Raw genomic sequence first — 5,192 nt, forward strand, 5'->3', positions numbered from 1 at the left:
TTAGTCACAAATTATATTTTGTAGTTAAAAATTTGACACTAAATAATTAGAATTAGATGCTTAACAAAAAAAATATTAAATTTAGCTACAAAATTTAATTTTCATATATTTTTTAAATTAGTGACAAAAGTTATTTGTAACAAAAACATTAATAAATTATAGTTGCAAAAGCATTTTGTTACTGATATCAAGAACTCATAATTAAGGGTGGCAATTCATATTAGTGGGTCGTGTTCGTGTCAATCCGTGTATTAATCGTGTCAGAAAACATCAATCTAAACACGACCTGTTTATTAAAGGTGTCAAAAATGTCAATCTAAACACGACTCATTCATTAATCGTGTTAATCGTGTCAACCCGTATAATCCGTTTAAATTAATATATTGAATAAATAGCTAATATAATATTGACTTATTTAACACGGTGAATACAGGTTTAACATGTTTATTGGTCAATTTATCTTTTTCTTTAAGAAAAAAAATGAATTTTACCTACAAATATAAAAATTTACATTATTTGTATTAAATATGTCATATAAACATTCATACATATCATTAGATTGCAGATGACACATATAATTAATCATGTCAATTCGTGTCACTTCATGTTAGGTGGTCAACCCACCCAACCCATTTATTAATCGTTTTGATCGTGTCAACTTGATTATGACCCAAACGCATTTATAGTAAATACAAACCCGCTAACTTCGTGCGGGTTTTGAATTGTGTCATCGTGTCGCTACTCGGATTGCCACCCGTACTCATAATACTTGACCATAAAAAAAAACTTGTTGTGAAGCAATTCGTGTGGATGCCACCACTTGAGATTCCTAATCTCTCATTTAGATCTCATCATCTTCTTCATAATTCCTACTTAATACTATGTATTATCTCTTCATAATATATATATATATATATATATATATATATCTTGTAACTCATGTTCTTTGCCCTTACCTGTATTTATGGTACTTAGCCCATAAATAGAGATGATATAAGCATGTTGTTGGTTTCCGAAACGATTTCAAATACGGAAGTATGTGTCTAGCGGACCGTGTCAAAAAAAAAAGTCATAAAATTTTTTCAATACTCTATAGAATATATTAATTTACACGCGAATAAATTAATTTAATTAATTTATTTACCTAGTAAACGATTAGGTCGATAACTTGAATTCTTTGACCACAAACAACCATCGCCAAAGCCCGAATCCACTTCAACAAAAAACCTTATTTGTGACGATGGACTGTCGTTGCAAATAACTATATTGTCAACGATATGTCGTCGCAAATTAGTCGTCGTAAAAAAACCCGATGCAAATAATATATTTGCGACGACATAGTTTTTAAACGTCGTCGCGAATAAGTCATCACAAATGTTCCGTCGAATATGTCATTGATGATGACGTGTCCTAACTTATTTGCGACGACTATGTGTCGTTGCAAAAGTATTCAAAACCTTCTGCGATCATAGGCTTCAAAGTGTCGTCACTAGTAATGTAGACTATTCGTGTGATAATTTAGATATGTCGTCGCAAATATTTTCTTTTCTTTTTTTTGCCGTACTTTACTAATAATCTTAATTATTGAATATATAAATTATAAGAAAAGTTAATAATAAAATTGAACAATAAAATTGATATTTATTAATAAAAAATTAATATAAAATAGTCAACACAATAATAAGATCAATCGTAAAAAGTAAATTAATCAATAAATACTAAAAAGTGTTGATAATAAAAAAAATAAAAAACAGGTATTTTAATCCCCTAAATTAGCAGCATCATCGTCCTCGTACTCGTCTTCTTCGTTTAGCTCAGGCAGCAGAGGAACCAACAATTGGGGATGGTTAACTGTCAAGAAGTTGATGTTGGGATTCATCGAGTGCATGACTTCCATCATGATCTGCTGGTTGTCGAACATGTTGCATTGCTCGATGTAGAGGTTGTTCAGCCAATTTTGGACATACTGGGGTAAATTAATCGAAGACGACCTGTCCGATTGCGAACCAGATGATGAGGTGGAAGCGCTTGAATGATTCCTCCGTGGTAGTGTCGGTCCCACTCCCCTAGTGTGTCCTCTGCGCTTGCCCAAGACTTTGGACATAATCCCTTCCTCATCGACTGCCATAGCAGATGAACCTTCACCAGCAGACTGTGTCATCTGCGTGGTTCTTTCCCCTCCTTCTGGGCCTGTAAAGGTAAATGAAATAAAAATGAATAAAAATAGTATAATATCTTATGTTAAATATGAATAAAGAAATAAATTTAAAATTTACTTATAAATGCCTGTTCAGCGTCCGAATTGACCAAACTTTGCCCATGACGGTGCATGTCACCCCAATTGTCAATTAATAATCTTGGCTGCTGGGTTTCGAGATTTGCCTAATCAAGTTGAATGTGTTAGAATAATTATGAAGCCAAAGTGACAAAAACTTAACAAGTATGCAAATTACTATTACCTTGTCGAAATGATGCTGGGAGTATGACTTTCTACCATGCAAGCTGGACCACTTCTGACTGCCACGGTTTTGTTGATTTGTAGCAGATTTTTCTGTAATGATTATAGCTGAATTAGTAACTAATAACTCTAAGAAATTAGAGTTATCTTATGGATTTTTAGCTTAAAGTTTACTTAACCAAGAGTGTGTTTCATTGTTTCTTCTGTGTTTTAACTTAGATTTTCTGGTTTTACATTTTATCTTGCTAAATTATGTACTTCTGCTGCTCTTGGGTAAGAAGGAGTAATTTGAGTCAAAAAGAGGTTGAAATATGCCTAAGTTGTGATTTTGCAAATTGTAGGGAGAAAGTAGTAGCATTATGGGTGCAGCTGGCAAGTGGTATGACATCAGCGCACTACCTGGAGGAAAAGGACAAAAGACCATGTGAGCTGATTGAGTTATACAGTAGTGTGGACCACTTCAACCCTTATCAATTGACACCTTAGACCTTTTGTTGTCCTAAGAAGGAAGTGCTTTATGTAGAGAGGAGCAGCCGCCCAGTACAAGAAGAGAAAAAATAGAAGAAAAGAAATATAGTACAGTATTGAGAAAAAAAAGCCAACTACCAGACGTGAGATAAAGAAGAAAAAATCAAAAGAGAGAGCTACAGAGAGGAGGATCCGAAGGGAAGGACAAGGAGAAATTCTAGAAGATCCAAGATCCAGCTCCTTAATTCTTCTTCCTTCTGTTCGCTTGATTCTTTTGTTATTTTTGTTATTACTTAAGAAATGGATTACTCTGGAAATCTGGTTCTTGTAATTACCATTATGAACTAATTTGTTAAGCTAAATTTGCTAATGCAACCGAGGTTGTAAGGATGATGGTTGCTTGAGGAATGTTGATTAATTCTATTTCATGTTCATCTATGTATGCGTAATGCTTATTTCTGTCTTTGACTGGCCATCAATCATAGAATACAAGACTAAGATTAATACTGGATAGGTTAATTTTAGTTAGATCTAACATAGATGATGCAAGTTCAATAATATTGTTTGAGTTTATTGATTTGTGAATGGTATAGGAATATATTGTTCATCTTGCATAACATAAAGAAATCTGAGCTTAATTTGCATTCTAAAACTAGATTCACATAGGAATATGCTGGAAATGGTTGAAGAATCTGTAGACATAAAGACTTTAGAAGAATCTTATGCACAATAAATGAGTTTCTGTTAACAGGACGTTTTAAGCTATATCATTCTTGCAACATTCTCTATCAGATTTGCAACTAAGGGGAAATTAGTAAGTCTAGGTGATTTACTTAACTGCATACACTCCATTTTAGCATTTTTGATCTTCTAGTTAATCTTTTCTTACATTTCATTTTACATTTCTGCATTTAAAATAATTGGATAATTTTTAAACAATCAACTTTTTATCATTCTTAACGGGTAAACTAGTTGATTTCTGCATGTACACTTGGTGATTCATTCTCTGTGGGACAATATCCGTACTCTGTACACTTTATTACTTGTTTGCGTCACGTGCACTTGCGAGCATAAAAATCACACAAGTTTTTGGCGCCGTTGCCTGGGAGTGAAATCATTAAAAGTATTTGTAGGAGTCAATTCATTTTTTGTTTGTTTGCTTTATTGTCATTCATTTTACTTTTAATTTTGCAGGTTATAAACCCTTTGCATGAATCCGCAATGAGACTTGGAATTGTTGCCCTTAGATCCAGAGATTGAAAGAACAGTCTGAACTAGGAGAAGAAAGCATCAAGGTTTAGCAGTAGTGGATGAAATGGCAGAAGGGGTAGCCAAAAACAATGGGCAACATGTCAATGGGAACAATCTGATCAAATTTAATATGGTTGCTGCTGTTGTGGCCAATGACAGGGATAGGGCCATCAGAGAGTATGTTGTGCCCATGTTTCATGGACTTAACCCCGGAATAGTGAGGCCAGAGATTCAGGCACCTCAGTTTGAGCTTAAGCCCGTGATGTTCCAAATGCTCCAAACTATGGGGCAGTTTAGTGGGATGCCAACTAAAGATCCTCACCTCCATCTCAGGCTCTTTATGGAAGTCAGTGATACCTTTAAGTTACCAGGAGTGGCAGAGGAAGCTCTGAGGCTAAAACTATTCCCTTATTCCTTGAGGGATAGAGCTAGAGCATGGCTCAATTCTTTACCACCAGATTCAGTGGCGATATGGAACGATTTGACAGAGAAGTTCCTCATGAAATACTTCCCTCCAACCAAGAATGCCAAGCTCAGAAACGATATTACCTCATTCCAACAAGCGGATGGGGAATCATTGTATGAAACATGGGGGAGATTCAAAGAGCTATTATGAAAGTGCCCTCATCATGGGATCCCCCATTGGATTCAAATGGAGACATTCTATAATGGGCTCAATAGGGAAACACGCACCATAATTGATGCCGCAGCTAATGGAGCTATTTTGGCCAAGTCTTACAATGAAGCCTACGAGATCTTGGAAAGGATGGCCAATAGCAATTATCAATGGCCAACCAAGAGATTCAATGCTAGGAAGGCAACTGAAATTCATGAAATTGATGCCATCATTGCACTTTCAGCTTAAGTGTCATCCTTGACAAATATGGTAAAAGCAATGAACATGCTGGCAGGGGTAAGTTTTGTGCAAACTGCTGGATTCTCTTGTGTTTACTATAGAGAGGGTCACTTGTATGAAGATTGCCCATTCAATCCAGCCTTCGCTTGCTATGTTGCC

At 35.2% G+C, this 5,192-nt stretch overlaps 1 non-coding gene across 1 annotated transcript; it reads right to left on the reverse strand.

Annotated features, from left to right (window-relative positions):
• Positions 1-4,706: 4,706 nt before the first annotated feature.
• On the reverse strand, positions 4,707-4,813 carry LOC112091725. The gene has a single exon (XR_002902275.1). It is a non-coding gene; the product is annotated as a small nucleolar RNA R71 (small nucleolar RNA).
• Between the last annotated feature and the right edge of the window lie 379 nt (positions 4,814-5,192).

This window comes from Morus notabilis, unplaced genomic scaffold (assembly GCF_000414095.1).
Source record: "Morus notabilis unplaced genomic scaffold, ASM41409v2 Scaffold203, whole genome shotgun sequence".
Classification (NCBI taxonomy): domain Eukaryota; kingdom Viridiplantae; phylum Streptophyta; class Magnoliopsida; order Rosales; family Moraceae; genus Morus; species Morus notabilis.